The sequence below is a fragment of the Coregonus clupeaformis genome, chromosome 17, assembly GCF_020615455.1.
Source record: "Coregonus clupeaformis isolate EN_2021a chromosome 17, ASM2061545v1, whole genome shotgun sequence".
Lineage (NCBI taxonomy): Eukaryota > Metazoa > Chordata > Actinopteri > Salmoniformes > Salmonidae > Coregonus > Coregonus clupeaformis.
This window is the reverse complement of record NC_059208.1, coordinates 9,231,219-9,251,200: the sequence shown is the minus strand read 5'-3', so window position 1 is coordinate 9,251,200 and position 19,982 is coordinate 9,231,219. Positions and strand designations below refer to the sequence as shown.

General features: G+C 40.6%; 1 protein-coding gene across 4 annotated transcripts in view; it reads left to right on the top strand.

Moving 5' to 3' along the window:
• Nucleotides 1-1,088: 1,088 nt before the first annotated feature.
• Nucleotides 1,089-19,982, top strand: part of LOC121586557 (thyroid hormone receptor beta) — a 151,405-nt gene continuing 132,511 nt past the window's right edge. For 3 of the 4 annotated variants that reach the window (XM_041903331.2, XM_041903330.2, XM_041903328.2), the window contains exon 1: nucleotides 1,089-1,321. The gene's annotated coding sequence lies outside the window, so the exon portion shown is untranslated. Of the gene's footprint in view, nucleotides 1,322-2,242; nucleotides 2,360-19,982 lie in introns of those variants that run through there. The other variant, XM_041903329.1, reaches the window with a different exon arrangement.

Sequence of the window (19,982 nt, the reverse complement as noted above, 5' to 3'; positions counted from 1 at the left end):
TACCATTCTTTATTCATGGCTGTGTTCTTAGGCAAAATTGTGAGTGAGCCCACTCCCTTGGCTGAGAAGCAACCCCACACATGAATGGTCTCAGGATGCTTTACTGTTGGCATGACAGAGGACTGATGGTAGCGCTCACCTTGTCTTCTCCGGACAAGCTTTTTTCCGGATGCCCCAAACAATCGGAAAGGGGATTCATCAGAGAAAATGACTTTACCCCAGTCCTCAGCAGTCCAATCCCTGTACCTTTTGCAGAATATCAGTCTGTCCCTGATGTTTTTCCTGGAGAGAAGTTGCTTCCTCGCTGCCATTCTTGACACCAGGCCATCCTCCAAAAGTATTCGCCTCACTGTGCGTGCAGATGCACTCACACCTGCCTGCTGCCATTCCTGAGCAAGCTCTGCACTGGTGGTGCCCTGATCCCGCAGCTGAATCAACTTTAGGAGACGGTCCTGGCGCTTGCTGGACATTCTTGGGCGCCCTGAAGCCTTCTTCACAACAATTGAACCTCTCTCCTTGAAGTTCTTGATGATCCGATAAATGGTTGATTTAGGTGCAATCTTACTAGCAGCAATATCCTTGCCTGTGAAGCCCTTTTCGTGCAAAGCAATGATGACAGCACGTGTTTCCATGCAGGTAACCATGGTTAACAGAGGAAGAACAATAATTTCAAGCACCACCCTCCTTTTAAAGCTTCCAGTCTGTTATTCTAACTCAATCAGCATGACAGAGTGATCTCCAGCCTTGTCCTCGGCAACACTGTGTTAACGAGAGAATCACTGACATGATGTCAGCTGGTCCTTTTGTGGCAGGGCTGAAATGCAGTGGAAATGTTTTGGGGGGATTAAGTTCATTTTCATGGCAAAGAGGGACTTTGCAATTAATTGCAATTCATCTGATCACTCTTCATAACATTCTGGAGTATATGCACATTTGCAATCATAAAAACTGAGGCAGCAGACTTTGTGAAAATGAATATTTGTGTCATTCTCAAAACTTTTGACCACGACTGTAGGCTAGTAGGGGCGAGGCTTGGTTTGGTTCCTGGCTGACAGGGATTCAAAAAACAGCTCTCTGATTCCCCATAGCGATTAATCCGAGCGCTGCAGTTGTCAGTAGCTACAGTACATTTGTCAGCCCAGACTTTCTCGCATACTCGCTTCGTCAGGTCAATCCAGGGCACGCGTTGCATCCGTTTGACCCCGCTATTCCTGCACGCAGGTAGACGAAAACTGACTACACCCGCGCGAACTCAGTTGGAGAGGAATGCACCAGTGGAGTGTTGGAAAATAACATTTCTGTTTGCCGACCTGCGTATGTGGTATGTTGCCCCATTTTTATGTTCTTCTTTGAAACGTCAATATTCCAGTGCAGGGAAAAAAATGCTTTCGAAAAAATGACGTCCGTTTGTAGACAGACATTCAAGAAGTCGCTAGACTGTTCATTCGTCTCTCAAAAAGAAACTCACTTTGCCTGACTATTGTTGACTTTGTCGAATAGTTTTTGTATAAGCTCTGTTGAGTTGGTGTTGTTCAGGCTAATGGCGGTCTGATATCAAGGTTTGATAATGTGGGCGGATGTGAAATAATTTTGGGGCAGAATCGGCAGATTCTTTTCGAATATCTGCTGTGTATGCTACAGATTGCATCAGAATTAGGCTACAACTGCTGCATGTCATTAGCCAGTCAACAAGTAACGTTATTTATATATGGATTATTGTTTGTTGCCCGTCTGTCTTCAGACTCACAGACTAGGGATATTTTTAATTCACAAGCGCTTGCCGGAACATCTGGATAGTCTGCCCCGAATTTGAATACAACTTTGTCAAGCAGGCTATTGTCTAAGTAGGCAAAATAATTTGATTGTGCACTGTGCAGGTGGACTAGCCTATTGAAAGCATATCAGTCATATTTTGAAGTAGCCACTTTGACTTTATGATTATTTTGGTCAATAACTTTACAACGTAACTCATTCTTCTATTAGCCTAAATAGGCTACAAAGTGATGTAAATGCGTTTTTATTTCATTGTGGAAAGCGAATTATGATTTAAAACTCTATTAACACTGTGGATAGTTCCAATGTAACAACATTTCGATCGAATGGTTACAATGTAACGACACGTCGATTTGATAAACATGTTCCGCAACCACGTATCAAAGTGCCTCTGAATTAAATTGTCCCTCCAGAGTTGCCGTAGATAGAATTTCGGGACATGCAATGTATCAGAATTCTCCGCGATCATGGATTCTGCCATTCTGGCTGGGGGTATTTCAGGTCAAACGACAGCCTTTGCAGCGTTGCCGTGTGAAAATTGAAGTCAATTTGAGAACTGGTGAAAAAATCAACAGCTGACCTGACGGTATGAGTAGATTTATAACACCTACATCGATTAGAAATGCATTAGGATAATTTGTGACACGAGTTAGCCCTAGTGTAAATTAACCGGGCTATAGCCTAATGTAGCCCCATTGAAAGCGCCAAAGCACGCCCGCAGTGGATGTTTGATAGCCACTGGATTACGTAAATGTCCTATCCTCTGATCTGCCAGGGTTCTGTATTCAGGCTATTGAAACTTCGAGTTTGTTAGTTTGACACGGCATTATAGCAGCCTTTCGAATGTCCTCAGTTGGCCTGTACTATCAGTGGGCTTGCAGGATAACTTCTGATAATATTGAACCATTATTATTATATGAATCCTATTAACAATGAATACGTTCCAAATGGCACCCTATTCCCGATTTAGTGCACTACTTTGACCAGAGTGTCCCCTATTTAGTGCACTACCTCTGAACAGATTATTCTCTATTTATGGCACCCTATTCCATATATAGTGCACTACTTTTGGCCAGAGCCCTATTGTTAGTTACATAATTACCTGTTGATTAAGCAAATATATATATATTAGGCAATAGTCTCATAATGATGCAATAATTTTAAATGCCAATAAGAAATCATTAAATGCAAATCATTAATGAATGTGTATTAAGGATATGACATAGGCATGTGTATCAGTGTAGGCTACTGTAGCCGAAATGTCATGTGACATTTTGTCTGCTCAGCAAATGGCATCATATTCCCTATAGTGAACTACTAGTTTTGACCGGACTCTTTCCCGGCACACATGGAGCTACTGGATTTGACATAGAGTGAGTTTTTTGTGAACATGTAGTGCCATGTAGCCATTATTTACCAGTTTTCCCAATGGTTCCCAAATGCCCCCAGGAGACCCAGTTAATATCTCTTCAGATGCTGGATTTAATGCAGACTGAGCTTTGATATGTCATGTTCTATTACAGTTACCAATTTATTTTCCATGTTTGTGGAATGAATGAGCCAGTGGTTTCCTCATTGTGTGCAAGGGTCGAATCAAACAAAAATGGAGAATAATAGCAGTCAACATTTCTTGAAACAAAGCACATTGTCTGTTACCTCATACTTGTGCATCATGGTCCGGTCCTGTGTTTTAGTGCTATTTGCTAAATGAGCTGTACTGTTTTTTAAAAATAGATTATTTAGGGTTGACTTACCAACTAACATTCTAACAATACTATTACGAGGAGTGTGCAGGGTTTTTTCCTCACTACTGTTTGGTAGAGTAACATTCTTAACATCTCTTGGGTCTTCTGATATCTATAATTTGGACCCTTTCCCCATGACCATCCCTAACCCCTACGCTATTGTGAATGATACCGCAACACTCATGACTGGCGTTATGAAGGCCTTATGCAGCCTATAACACCTTCAAGTAAAGTGTTACTTAACTGGTACTGTTACCTCTAGTCTTAAGATGTGCATCATGCTCTCCCTCTAAGATCATGGAGAAGGAAGATCCAATTAACAGAAATTCTGTGCCTCTTAAATTTCAAATTCCTTTGAAAATGCTTCTTAAATCGGCTCTGATACAGTGGTTTCATTAATAATGTCTATATGGCAGGTCATTATGTGATGATGGGTCTCCTGGACTTGTTGGTCTTCAGTTTCAGACCCTTTATTCATCATGGTAGGGAATGTCTTTTGTACTTCTCTAGTAGTTGCATGTACAGGTCTTGACCTAAGCTTGAGCTTAAACTTGAACACAAACATGACATTGAACCTGAACGCAGGGCTTGACATGAACCTTTTTAGCCACTTGGCCTTTGGACAAGTAGGACTGATTTTTTTACTTGTCCGAAAGCTGAAGTCACTTGTCCCCCCCAAAAAAGGTCTGTTACATCATGGGCCAAATAGGTGACAGAAAATTGTGTTGTATGATACAAGGAACCACTTCACAAAATAACATTAATTATTATCACTGGTATTGACAATGGAAAGCTGCTGGTCTCTGGTCCCATGTATTATACAGTATCTCCTGCCGTTGTGGCCTTGAGCAAGGCACTTAACCCTCCACAAATTAAAATACTGCACTGTGGTTCGTCAACCCTCCATCTGGAGAGCTTATAGGGTGTGCAGGCTTTTGATCCAACCGTGCTCAAACACACCAGTCAGCTTATCAAGATCCTGTTGAGCAGCTGATTTATTACAATGTGGTGTGTTCGAGCAGGGCTGGAGAAAAAGCCTGCACACCCAGTAGCGCTCCTGGAATCTCCTGGAGGATGGTTGGCCACCCTGCAACATTACAATTACAACCAAATACTTTTTATGTCTTTATAAAATAATTCCCTCATTCAATGAACCAGGGATCAAATGGCTAAGGTGGGCGAGGTAGCTAACTAAGATGTTTATTTATTTGTAAGGTTAAAATAGCCAGTGTTCAGGGGAGATATTGACAGCATAGGAGTTAATTGTCAATTAGGCTATTCTAGGAATATTTTTGTAACTTTGTCAGAATTACATGGGCAATCTTGAATAGAGAAGAAGCCTAGTCAATTTTGAGCGCTTGAGAGATGGTTTTACAATCGGAGTATGCAGCATTAGTTGATTTCATCAACAGTGCACCCATATCAACTGCGTGTCGGCCATTTGCGGTTATACACGAGTGCCGGTGGAAAGTTATTTTAGGACATCAGACATGACAATGACATTAATACATGCTATTAGCTAAATAGTTAACTACCGAGATAATCAGCCAAACTACACAATATGTTTTGAATTGGCTCTCTAGTTAGTCTGTTGTATATCATTATTTTATGTGCTGCACAAATATATCTCTCTCTCCTCTAGCAATGGCCAACTGCCACACACAGGTGATGCACACACCATGACTTTTCCAGGATTTTCATTGTTGACCAAAAATGAGCTGGGCAAAAACTCACTAACTAGCAATGATTATCAACAAAATGTGCATACGTGGCTAGGCTGGCTTTGATCTCAAAAACGCATCTCGCGACTGCATGATTGAAAGACCGCTCGTGCTTGTCAATGCAGGCCTACGGTAATTATACTCTGATGCGCTCTGCAGAGATTGGGAGGACACATTGATTCAATTCTGATCCGAATAGCCTAATTGTTTGATATTGTGATTTCTGCGTGATTCTTTTTACCTTGTCCATTCGGACAACTGAAATTTATATTTTTCTTGTCCAACAATTTTTTTTGACTTGTCCCGGGCAAGCGGACAAGCGTTAATGTCGAGCAACCGTGAACGTGATTAGAAACACAGATTGAAGATTTTGGAATACTCTTCATCTATAGTGAGGAGAAGTTAGGCTATATTCATATTCTCTGATGAGAATACCTCAGGTATTTTAGTATTTATATAATATTTCGGTATTTCAGTACTAGAATGTGTCCCACAAGGCTCTGGTCAAAAGTAATGTACTATTTTTATTTTTTTACTATACTATTTTTTTTTTGTGTATGGGTGGTCCCGGGGATCGAACCCACTACCTTGGCGTTACAAGCGCCGTGCTCTACCAGCTGAGCTACAGAGGACCTAAGGACAGAACATGGTTCAATGATCTCTGTTCATGTTTTCTTAGGCCTTGTGGTCAGGTCACACAACAACACAGTGTGCGTCCCAAATGGCACCCTATTCCCTATATAGTGCACTACTATTGACCAGGACCCATAGGGCTCTGGTCAAAAGTAGTTAACAATATAGGGAATAAGGCCCCATTTGGGATGCAGACTTTGCCACACTCTTTTCCTTTGACTTTAATGTGATAGCTAACTTTGTAAACGTTATTGGATTTGTACAGGGACTTGCATGGTATGCTACCAAGAGGTGTTTTTAAAAAATGTCTGCCATTTTGAACCCGGAATGCGTTGTGTCAGGAGCAATTTGAGTGTAATACACTGTTTAGCCTAATCCTGTTTTATTGAGGGGAAAACCGAGATGGAACAAATTGGGTTCTACATGGTTGGTTGTTATTCCCACTTTGACTGCAAAATTCTGGTAACTTTCCCCAAATTCTCAAGCTGTCCAGAAATCCTGGTTGGAAGATTCCGAATTTCCTGCTTATTCACTCATGAGTCCAGGAATTTCTTACTGTTCAATGCAAGAGCTTAAAATATCAGTATTAGTATTGAATCATGGTTGTGATGATTGAATGTGTAGATTTTAATGAATTCATGTTGCGGAAATTATTTGATTTGATTGAGTATTTGTAGTGGTGATTGTTTGATTTGAAAGGTTGAGTAGACAGTGTCAGTGTGTAGATACAGCACTGTGTATAGGAAAGTTGTCAGTGTTGATCTTTCACTGTGCTGAATAGCCTAAACTGAGTCACAAATGGCACCCTATTCCCTATATAGTGCACTATTTTTGACCAGTCCTATGGGACACTGTGGTACCTTAAGTCACACACGTGGTACTCTGAAAGGGAGAAGGTTTACCAGACAAAATGCCATCTTCCAGAGGCTTGAGTTTTCTTCGAAACAAAGCCAATGGTGTGGTGTACTTTTGTTTCCTTGTGGATTTTGTTCTTCTTCCATGAATTGCATGTGTTTTATTTCCATGAAGGGGCAGCTGCCAGGCTAGCATTTAAATCAAAAAATAGAGACGGAAGGAAAGAAAAATAAGGATTGCGTGGTTTTAAAATGTACAAATTGTCTCAAAGTAAAGGAATAGTTTTACCAAATAAGCCTAGGCTATATTGTAAGTGAGGCTTGCCAGTTAGACGTAGGGTTGTTTTCAGTGGTTGCTGTCTCCCGTTTTCCTCCAGTGAATAAAGTAACCCTAAGTCATTTGTAAAGCAGCTTTGGATAGAAATAAACTTGCACAGACCTTACATTAGGACAAAAAATACTTGCTATGTGTTGGTCAAACCTTAGGGAAGATACCAAATGTGTATAGGCAGGATAGGGTGTGAGATTTGCAGCACGTCTTTTTAAAAGCTATGATGCATTTTAACGACACAGCCTAGTTCAAACATATAACTCCTGCACAGTTGAATAACTAAACTATTACCACCCTCATATTCCCATCCCATTAAAGCATACAGTGTCTTTGTCCCAAATGGAAGCCTATTACCTATGTAGTGCAATATATAGTATCTCCATACAGTATATCCTCAACCAATGATTGATAATGATTGTTGTGTGTCTGTCCGTCCATGCTTTCTCCATCCTGACCTATTCCATGTTAGGCCAGTCACTCTTCATGAAAGTCTTAGTCACCAGTTTCTTTCTCTAACTTGCAGTCTCACCCTACACACACAAACATTTCATGGGCTATTACACGTCAGACAAGACTAAAATGTTCCACTCTGAGTCCCGAGGCCTGTGGCCTGAGTTTTGCTTTCTCCATTTCAATAATCAGTGGATGGATATCATGCCTAGGGAAACACAGCGTTCCCCACTACACCCTGCTCCATGCCACCTCAGAGTTGTTGTAAGGGCTCAAGGTCTTCCTTCTAGGTCTGCTCAGACCTGGGTTCAAATACTATTTGTTTTCTTTCAAATACTTAACGATCTTGCCTGGTGCTATGGAACCTATGGAATAGTCTGAAAAGTGCAAATCCCCACAAACCCCCCGTGGGCCCTGGTCAAAAATAGTGCACTTGAAAAGGAATCGGGTGCCATTTGGGACACACCCGTTATCTCACTCTACCTCACCGTCTTTGAAGATGGTTGAGAATGAGATTACTCCTCTCCACCGCCCTACTGAAATTGAAAGTTATAAAAGACCTGTAGGGCTCTGGTCAAAAATAGTGCACTGTATTGGGAATAGGATGCCATTTGGGGCGTATCCGTTACAGTACCATATCTGACTCACTCTCTTTGCCCTTTGTTTTGTTTTGGTCCTCGTCTGTGGCTTTGAGGCAGATAAAGAGAGGGATCTAAGTAGACAGAGAGGGGATCCTTAGCTGACTGACTGCCAGGGTGCGTTCATTTTAGCTCGCTAGCTCGGTTCCCCTGGTGTATGGGCAGAGTTTTCCAGAGGTGTGGACACCAGTCACAAATTTGGTGACTTGAGACTCACTCGACTTGATAGAAAATAAAATAACTTGAGACTTGACTTCGACTTGGAGCCTCAAGACTCGGGTCTTTGACTTGAGACTGAGGACTTGAAATTATCTGGCCAGGTTTTGTAACGTTTTGTCACTCATTTTGTGGCACAGAGTCTCCGAGGATATCTTAGTATCGCACTTGCAAATAAATAGATTGGCTAGTGAAATGCACACTCGGCCCTCTAAATGGACCAGCAAACTGTCAATCAACACAGGTCGGGTGAGCTAGCGCAGTAAGAAGGTTTTGGGGGGTTGCAAGTATGAAACTGAATCAGGAAAATATATTTTTCCCATACATATTTTAAAAGGTTACATATAGCCTACCATTTGTATTTGATATTTATACCTTTGCTTATTTGATCTGGTCACTACCATAGGCCTACGGCATTGCACCACATTCTTGTTTAAAAAACATCTAATCTGTGCTTCAGAACCAAAAAGGTGCGCTGTTGACCAATGACCAGTCATCAGCATTGGCGCGCACATATCCAGATTAGTGACCAGAAAGCGCTTGTTTAATTTCCTCTGGTTTTGCCTGGGAAAGCCTATGTAGCCTATGCCTTCCTACATAAATATTATCCATATAAAGTAACGTTCAGCAATGTGCTACGGACACAACAATAGGCTACCTGGTGATTTCATTGATCACTTTCATATTTCAGATAGGCCTAGTTTGGGTGGGTTATAATTACATACATGTACCTCAGTCGTGGTACTGGCTATATGTCTAAAGATAGCTGTAACATCGCACTACCTTCAATAATAATGGGCGACATTTTTGGCAAATTAATCACGATATTTGTGAGGAAGAAAATGTCTACAGACAGATCATGCTTTCCATCCGATTCTGCAAACCCCACTGTATACAGGTAGGCCGTATGATCCTGCTTGGTCTGGACTCCAGAGAAGTGACAATGTGACATGATATCCCTAGTTGATATTGACTGCTAACATGAATGACTTTCAGCTCAAAATGCAGGTGTAAAATGCCTTTTATTTCTGTACCTTGCGTTTAGAAAATACATCACCATTTATGGCTGTAATGACAGGCTACATTTGTGCAGCTGAAAAAACGTTTGACTCGACTCGACTTGCTCTTAGAATGCACGACTTGGACTAGACTCAAGACTCAACCCGTTCTACTTGGAAATTGACTTCAGACTTGGGCCTTGTGACTTGAGACTAGCTTATGACTCGAATAATAGTGACTTGGTCCCACCTCTGGAGTTTTCACTCTAGGACCAATGAAATGGTCTCAAATGTGCGAGCTAAAACAAACGCACCATCTTCTCCATCTCTCTCTCTCTCTCTCCCTCTCTCTCTCTCCTTCCATCACTGACCGGCTGGCTGGCTACAAGCTGTGCTGTGTTCTAAGTGTTTTGACTGTGTTCAGGCCAGCATGCTAATGCCCACTTGGGATGATATTGCACTTTAGCGGAATTTAACATAGAGGCTGGGATTCAAACAAACAGATAAGTTACCTGTGCTCTGCATTTGACTTTAAAAAATATATATGTATACATTTTATACAGATTCGGGAGAGGCGAAGGTCAAGAGCCATGCATCCTCCGAAACACGACCCTGCCAAGCTGCACTGCTTCTTGACACACTGCTCGCTTAACCCGGAAGCCAGCCGCACCAATGTGCTGACCTAAGTCAGCTTGCAGGCGCCGGCCCGCCACAAGGAGTCGCTAGAGCGCGATGGGACAAGGAAATCCCAGCCGGCCAAACCCTCCCCTAACCTGGATGACGCTGGGCCAATTGTGTGCCGCCTCATGAGTCTCCCGGTCACGGTCGGCTGTAGTGACGCCTCAAGTACTGCGATGCAGTGCCTTAGACCGCGATGCTGTGCCTTAGACCGCTGCGCCACTCAGGAGTTTGACTTTTAAAGGTGATTTCTGCTCCAGCTGACATTGGCATCGTTTTCAGCCAACAGGAAATTGCCTTTAAAAATCAATCGCTGTGTGCAGGTTGTTAAATCTGTGTTGGTTTGAATCCTGGCCTAAACCTTAACCTACCATATGATGATCCTGCTAAGGAGAGCAGAGATACTTGTTGGGCTGTGGGCCCTGGTCAAAAGTAGTGCACTATATAGGGAATAGGGTGTCATTTGGGATGTAGCCACTGAATGCAAACCACTCCTGGCTGCAAATCCTTTGAACGTGTTTCTGTGAGGTGAAGGAAGGGAATTGGACAGGGCAGGTAGATACACGTTGTTTACTCCTGCAGGAGAATAAGTATTATCCACCTGATTCAGCACATCTCCACAGAGGCTCCTCTGTTTTGGTCTGTGTGGTTGTTTTTTCCTAAACGTGCCTATAGGGGTGTTTATGAATGTTGCAGAAAATAGACGTTGTGCAGATGGCAAACAGACAGGCAGGCCGCTACAGGTAGCATCAGGTTGGTATGTTAGGAAGGATGAGCCCCCAGAAGGGGTTGTACCTGATCTGTGTCCTCTCTGGGAGATGTCTCCTGATGTGCCACAGACCTGGGTTCAAATACTATTTGAAATCTTTTATATATTTTCAACGTTTGCACTAGTCTGCCTGTAGTGGCAGGCCTGCACTTTTCTTGAATATTCTATCGGTTCCATTGCGCCAGGCAAGCTCAATCAAGCCTAGATCAAGTATTTGAAATGATTTAGAATTATATTTGAACCCATGTGGTTAGAGGCCCCGGGAGGGTTTGGAAGGCATACAGCAGGGAAGGCAAGCCACGGTTTGGCAGAGACAATATGTTTTAAATAATTAATGTTTGTTTGTGTTGACTGAACGGCGTAGTTTAATGGCTGTCAGTTTCTGCACGGACAGAGCTGTCAACCGGTGATTGAAGACACAGCAAACAGCAAACACATGCCTGGTGCAGTATAGAACAGAACACACACACACAGAACAGAACACAGCTGTATGAGGAGAGGACTGTATGAGACTGTATGAGAATGACGACTTGTGAAATTGTATGAAATTGTCTTGTGGTGAGGTGTGTGTGTGTGTGTGTGTGGACGTGTTTAACTATACTTGTGGGGACCAGAAGTCCCCACAAGAATAGTAAACCAAGAAAGATTTGACCAACTTGGGACATTTTGTTGGTCCCCACAAGGTCAAATGCTATTTCTAGGGTGTTTAGGGTTAAGGTTAGAATTAGTGTTAGGGTTAGGAGCTAGAGTTAGCGTTAAGGTTAGGTTTTTGGGTTAAGGTTAGGGTACGGGTTAGGGTAAGGGTATGGTTTAGGGTTAGGGGTTAGGGAAAATAGTATTTTGAATGGGACTGAATTGTATGTGCCCACAAGGTTAGCTGCGCAAGACTGTGTGTGTGTGTGTGTGTGGGTACAAGCCGTTTCTTCTCGATTCAGGACAAAATGGGCAACTTGGCAGCAAAGCGTCTCTGGCCTCTTTAATACCAACAGCAGCACCAAGGCTACGTCCCAAATGGCACCCTATTCCCAAATGGGCCCATAGGGCTATGTCAAAAGTAGTGCACTATGTGGGGAATAGGGTGTTATTTGGGACACACCTCGAGCATCTGCAATGCTTTAGCACAAGCTCAGATAGTCAGCCCAGCATGTGTTCAGGAACATCTTAATGATTCTTTCGATTTATCAAGATCACAGAAAAATGCTAAAGAGAGAGCTTTGCCCAAACATAGACACAAATCAAACGTTTTTTTCCTTCTTCTTTCTGTAAACCTGGTACATGTTTTAACATAAACACACATTAATGTATTTCTGGTTTGTTTTCTTTACAACGTATCAACTGATGTGATGTGGGGTGGGAGAGGTAGGATCTTAATTTGATGACCCTGTTGCAGGAGAACTTTCCTGCAATGCAGGAAATGTAAAACTTGTAGTGTATTTGAGGTTTAAAAAACCTTCTGAAGTTTGTCATTTCCATTTTGAAATTTCAGACTTTATTTTCCTTTACGAAAAATGTATTAGCCCCTACAAAAATGTCCATTCATTATAATCCACATAATGATTCACATTTCCTGTTGCTGCAAGGAAACATTTCTGTGGTAGAAAACTGGCTCAAATTAAGATCCTACATATGTATTGAGGTGAGGCCTTGTTAGTTGAACTGGTAAGACCTGTTTCGTGTTGAATGGAGTTGAAGGATGGGACAAATAACAACTAACAACAACTAATAACAACAAGATAACTAATGTAAAGCATACTGTGTCCATAATAAGTATATAGGTTATAGGTTGAGAGCTTTTGTGAAAGAGCACAGTTAGAAAGATATGGCATATAGAAGCAAACCGGATGGACATCATGAAAATGATCAGAGAGGTTGAGGGTAGACGAAGTTCAGGAGTAAAAACAAACAAAATAGAATAATTATAAAATTGACTGTGTCCATAAAATATATATAGTATGTATAAGCTGGAAGTAGAGGCCTAAGCATTGTTGTTCACGAGTTTACTCCAATTAGGGAAGGGGTCGTGGGGTTGGAAAGTAATAAAGGGAAATATATTTTTTTAAAGGATAAGTATTTATATGTATGTATGTGGAATGTATGTGGATGTATGTATATGTATGTATGTACAGTGGGGAGAACAAGTATTTGATACACTGCTGATTTTGCAGGTTTTCCTACTTACAAAGCATGTAGAGGTCTGTAATTTTCAAAAATCCAGAAAATCACATTGTATGATTTTTAAGTAATTAATTTGCATTTTATTGCATGACATAAGTATTTGATACATCAGAAAAGCAGAACTTAATATTTGGTACAGAAACCTTTGTTTGCAATTACAGAGATCATACGTTTCCTGTAGGTCTTGACCAGGTTTGCACACACTGCAGCAGGGATTTTGGCCCACTCCTCCATACAGACCTTCTCCAGATCCTTCAGGTTTCGGGGCTGTCGCTGGGCAATATGGACTTTCAGCTCCCTCCAAAGATTTTCTATTGGGTTCAGGTCTGGAGACTGGCTAGGCCACTCCAGGACCTTGAGATGCTTCTTACGGAGCCACTCCTTAGTTGCCCTGGCTGTGTGTTTCAGGTCGTTGTCATGCTGGAAGACCCAGCCACGACTCATCTTCAATGCTCTTACTGAGGGAAGGAGGTTGTTGGCCAAGATCTCGCGATACATAGCCCCATCCATCCTCCCCTCAATACGGTGCAGTTGTCCTGTCCCCTTTGCAGAAAAGTATCCCCAAAGAATGATGTTTCCACCTCCATGCTTCACGGTTGGGATGGTGTTATTGGGGTTGTACTCATTCTTCTTCTTCCTCCAAACACGGCGAGTGGAGTTTAGACCAAAAAGCTCTATTTTTGTCTCATCAGACCACATGACCTTCTCCCATTCCTCCTCTGGATCATCCAGATGGTCATTGGTAAACTTCAGACGGGCCTGGACATGCGCTGGCTTGAGCAGGGTACCTTGCGTGCGCTGCAGGATTTTAATTCATGACGGCGTAGTGTGTTACTAATGGTTTTCTTTGAGACTGTGGTCCCAGCTCTCTTCAGGTCATTGACCAGGTCCTGCCGTGTAGTTCTGGGCTGATCCCTCACCTTCCTCATGACCATTGATGCCCCACAAGGTGAGATCTTGCATGGAGCCCCAGACCGAGGGTGATTGACCGTCATCTTGAACTTCTTCCATTTTCTAATAATTGCGCCAACAGTTGTTGCCTTCTCACCAAGCTGCTTGCCTATTGTCCTGTAGCCCATCCCAGCCTTGTGCAGGTCTACAATTTTATCCCTGATGTCCTTGGCCATTGTGGAGAGGTTGGAGTCTGTTTGTTTGAGTGTGTGGACAGGTGTCTTTTATACAGGTAACGAGTTCAAACAGGTGCAGTTAATACAGGTAATGAGTGGAGAACAGGAGGGCTTCTTAAAGAAAAACTAACAGGTCTGTGAGAGCCGGAATTCTTACTGGTTGGTAGGTGATCAAATACTTATGTCATGCAATAAAATGCAAATTAATTAATTATACAATGTGATTTTCTGGATTTTTTTTCTGATTCCGTCTCTCACAGTTGAAGTGTACCTATGATAAAAATTACAGACCTCTACATGCTTTGTAAGTAGGAAAACCTGCAAAATCGGCAGTGTATCAAATACTTGTTCTCCCCACTGTATGTATGTATGTATGTATGTGTGTGTGTGTGTGTGTATATATATATATATATATACAGAGGTGGGTAGAGTAGCCAAAAATTGTACTCAAGTAAAAGTACTGTTACTTCAGAATAATATGACTCAAGTAAAAGTAAAAAGTAGTCATCCAAATAATTACTTGAGTAAGAGTAAAAAAGTACTTGGTGAAAAAACTACTCAAGTACTGAGTAACTGTTGAGTAACGTCTGATTTATTTTTAACACAAGACAACAATCAGACAGACAAAAATACAAAATAATCATCTTTAATGAATTACAAAATAGCTTAAATTAAAATAATTCAGGTAAATTCAAGTATTAAAAAATAAAATAATAATAAATAAAAAATAAATAAGCACAAGTAACACAAATTTCCAAACCTTTATACTTTTTTTTACCAGGCAGAACTAGAATGAGGCAGCCCATAAACTCTCATAAACTGTGTGTGTGTCTCCACAGTGACAGAACAACAGAAGGAAACACACAAACATTTCATACCAGGCATGCTGAACAGAAAACTGCACACCAGAAGGAAGCGGTCAACGTAAAATAATCAATAGGTGTTGATTAGGCCTACTCAGTACCTTTGTATTGCATGGCAAGCAACAGCCCTTTTTCCGTGTGCCTAGAAATGAATACTCTGATCTGTGATTAGGCCACACTGCACATCTCACTGAGCAGAGGAAAAGAGCAGCAGTACACATCAACTGAAAAAGCACCAGTCCATGATAGATGGCCAAATAAAACAATATTGCAGGCCTAGTATCCCAGAACACAAATTAAGCTGAATGCATGTTCTCTAAAAGGCATTAGAGGAGAGTGATGTAGTTGTAGATTGGGCATTATGTTTACTTCCAGTTCCAATATCTAACAAGAAAAGTCAGCAAAAAAAAGTCACACTAACTATATTGCCACCCTGTGGTTTGTCACTGACACACTATAATCCTAAATGACAGTAACATTATACAGAGTTATATAGGTCAATGTCTACTGGTTCACATTTGAATTGATAAACAAGTATATTTACTAGCATTTAAGATGTTCTCCTCTGTGGTCCAGGATGTTCTGAATCTTGGTAGGAGTATTGCTGCTGCAATCAGCTCAGGCTCTTTCATGACATCTCCAAAACGTTTCTGGATCCCTTGCTGCAGGGCGTGAACAAGAGGTGTACACATTTTGCAAGTTGACTCCAACTTCTTCAGCTTGTCCTGCAACTGGTAAAGTGTTGGCAGCAGGAGGCCCATATGCACAGATGATTCCCCTTGGAGGATATTAAGGGCCATGGCAACAGGCTTCATCACAGCAGCATACTCGACCAAAAACCCATTTTCAGCTGGATTGAACCTATAAAAGATGTAACGATAAAACAATTACTTATAGCTATTTCTGGTACAATGTCTTTATTATGCATTGTACATGTTAAATACAAAAAAAAATATATATACATATATTTCATTCAAGTCATCCACAATTGTCACACCACCATGCAAAGAAAACTTAGTTACTTGAGACAAGTGGATTCACCCATTAATCAGCAAGGCTTATTTACTTTTATTATTCTTTAAAAACAAAATATACATTTTGTCAACTTACATCTTTATCTTTAATGCTGTGCAGACATTGCGAATTGCTTGTTCTCCTTGCTCTCGGTGAATGCGCACAATCCTTTCTACAGCGAGGAACAGGGAGCTCCAGCGTGTCTGATTGGGTCGGAGAAACTGTAGCTTGCATTCACGTTCCACTGTTTCATGAGCCATGGTTGACCTGCTGGTTTTATTCCAAAGAGCATGACATTTTGCAAAAGCAGACCGAGACAGCCTCTTGTAGGTTTCGTTTGCAGCAGTGGCATCAACTGTGGATATAAGATTGAGGAGATGGCATGCACACTTTTGGTGCCTTGGAAGTTGGTACTCAAGGCCTGTGTTGTCATCCACGATTGCAGACATCTTGATACTCCACCTCTGACTCACTCTGATCTTCTGTTGCATCATCAAGGGTGGAGTCACTCTCCTCTTGTACATTGATGGCTTCCTCCTCTTTCTCCTCACCATATAATCGAAAGGAAGTTTGAGCCACTGTCTGTTGTCGTCCTGGTCACTTTTTCCCTGATGTGGTACTCAGAATGTATTTCCTCTAATGCAGCAGCAAGGACATCAAACGTGTGTGAGCCTTTGACAGGTCTACAAGCCAATGTGGAGTGCCTATCCAGTGACAGGTGACACCTAAGTAGCTACGTTAGCAACATAGTTCACAGCACTCAGCTTTTTGATGATTATGCTCTTCTTGTGTTTTGCAGCTTCTTGTATTCTTGTGCATAACGTTTTCCTTGTCATTACTGTATGAGGTTGCAAGGTTTCTATCAAAGTATTGAAGGATGGCGTCTCAACCACAGAAAATGGTTGGTTGGCCTCACATACAAAATTTAGCATCAGCTTGTCAAGCGTTGCTTGTGTTACCTGCCCTGGGGCAGCAAAGGCTGTGATTTTTGCATTTTTCACAAGAGTATCACTGGAAGAGGAGGACTTACGCTTTCTGTGGTTCTCTAGTAAGTCTGTGTACTTTGCCAGTTTGTTGGGGTGAATCCTCTGTGGACAAAAAAAAAATATGAGGCTACAGGGAGATCAAGACATTAAAAGAGACTTATTATCACATCAAATGTGGATATATATATATATATATATGGGTGATTCTTTAACTATGGTACTTTTCTTGTCCCTGGATGAAATAATAAAAACTAAAAAACATTTCTTCTTTTTTGTTTTTGTCATACTTACTCCACCCTAAGGGGAACTTATAAAAAATGTATCATGGCTCAATCATTATTTTTATTATATAATATGAGGCCTTTTATGCATGGTTTTTACTGTTTTCCCTCTGTCCCTAAGCCAGACTTTGTATCTTCAACCTCGCTTAATTCTAAATTAAATATTTAAATAATGTAGATTTCAAGTACAAATGATAAAATACCATTTATTTCAATTCTACATATTATATATTGTGATACATATTCACATTTTTCTATATTTTTCATAAATAGAACCCTTGTCCCTTGGGGTCACTGTCATTTCCACCACACTGTACAAAATAGAATCCTGGGATCAGTGTTTTAATTTGTATATTTAGTAACCATAGCAACAGAAACTCCACAGTGGAACACATGGCTGGATGAAATGGTGTCCTCTACAGGGGGTAATGAAAAGAAGAAAAATCAAGGTAAATATGAGTAAAACTGAGAGTATGTTTATTGGTCGTCATTTCCAAACAGCTCATATTTCACATGGACGTAAAAATAACTGGATACATTTAATTTAATAATGTGTAATTTGTGTATATTTAATGCTAACTCTAAAACTAATATTAGCAGGCTAACATAGCATGAGATTTTAGAGGGAAAGTGGGGAAATGTCATTTCCACCACAGTCATTTCCACCACGGTGTTCATTGTGGTGGTAAAGACAGGTTGTGGTGGAAATGACATTGTTCGTGCTAAACAGCAAATTATTTGGGCTATAATACTGATACTAAATTCAAAAACAGTTTTAACAATATTACAATATTGTTGGTAAATAAGAGAACAATAGATAAGTAGGTTTGACATGATGTCTTGGCTCTTTCTTTAAGATGGCAAGCAATACCACAGCACAGAGGTCAAGATCATACAGAGAAAGAATAAAATCAGATCCACTTAAATATGCAGAGTCCCTCAAGAAGGACAGAGAAAGATACCTGAAGAAAAAGCAACAAGGTGTTGTTAAATCTGTGACAGAAATGCCGAAAAGAGAACAACGAAAAATGAGAAGACAGTGGCGAATTTCTCAACGAAACAGACGTAGGAAATGGAAAATGGTCTCAGCAGTGAATAGTTTCATGGCACATACAACACCACCACCATCACCAGACAACATGAGTGTTAATGCAGAAGACATCCCTGAAACACCTCAGCTGTGTGAGCCTACACCAGAGAGAACTCCACAGAGGAAAAGAGGGAGAAAAAAGGTTGCGAAGGCAAAAGCAAAGGTGTACAGTTCAAGCACACTTACCAGCACATCTCAACCCATCATAGACCTGCATGAGGGACTGATTGGAAGTTGGTGTGTGGTACGGTATGATGGGGATCCTTACCCTGGCATTATACAGGATGTGGACCCTGAGGGTTGTGCTCTGGTGAGAACCATGAGTCATATTGGCAAAAACAAGTTCTTCTGGCCTATGAGAGACGATGTTATTTGGTACCGGCCAGAAGATGTGATCAGGCTGGTCCCAGAGCCTCAACCAGTAACAAAGAGGCATGTGATGGTGGAGCCAACAGTTTGGAAAGAAATATGCTCTGTTCTTGACCATGAAACATAACTGAACCTCTGGCCCATATGCAAGTTTGACAGATACAGTATTTAGCAAATACAATGTCTATTTAGTCAGATTCAACTTGTTATTCCACATGATTACGTTTGACAGTACATGGATTTACGATATAACACACATGACAGTAATGTTTAAGTACAGAGTGTTTGCTCTGGTTCAGCATAGGCATATAAGTTTTCAATTTCAAAATATATTGCCTATTTTATCTGTTATTCAACTGGTTATATTAAGGTTATGTTAAGGTAATGATGACATAAAGGGTTTGCTCTAGTTTGTACTAGTTTGCTCTAGTTCAGCATGTAGAAAACAGTGAAGAAATGATTTGCTGATTTTTAACACAAATTCATGTTTTTTCATTTTTTGGATTGTTTTTAATTTAAAAATATTGGTGATATGTTTTTGTTCACAAATGCTGTTGCTTATTGATTTGCTCTGGTTCACCACATAGAGCAGTAGAAAAATTGTTTTTAATTGGAAGTTGCCTATCTGTCATTTCCGCCACACACTGTCTCTTCCGCCACGCCATGTCATTTACACCACAACACATATTTTAAAGTAAAACATATAAAAACATACAATCAAACCAACTATATTCAGTGGTGTTGATAATTGTGCAGTTAGGGCTAAGATTTGTGTATACACTTTGAGAAATATATGATTTTGAGCTATGATAAGAAAATGAAATGTTCCATTGACCTAGTTTTAGGTGTTTTTTAGTGTAAACATTGTAAAATCTTTACAGTTACATTTCTGAAAAAAATAATAAATTACAAATTTGAACAGATATGTGTGTGCTATTTAATCAAATATATTTATAACAGAAGATATTTCATTATTTTCTCTTAAAAATACATGTTTTGTTATGTGATGGAAATGACCGTTTTCTTGGACTGTCAGATAAAAATGGCAAAAAATATATATTAGTAAATACAAATCATCACAGCCAACTTCAGGGAAGGTTTCCAGACAGATTGAGAAACCAACTGATACTAAAAAATTGTTTGTAGAAATGTTTTTATTTTCTGAAACTGTCTAGCTCAAAGAGTACCATAGTTGAAGAATTACCCATATATATATATATATATATATAGAAAATGTTTAAAACATATGTAACCTAAAAGACAAAAATTCG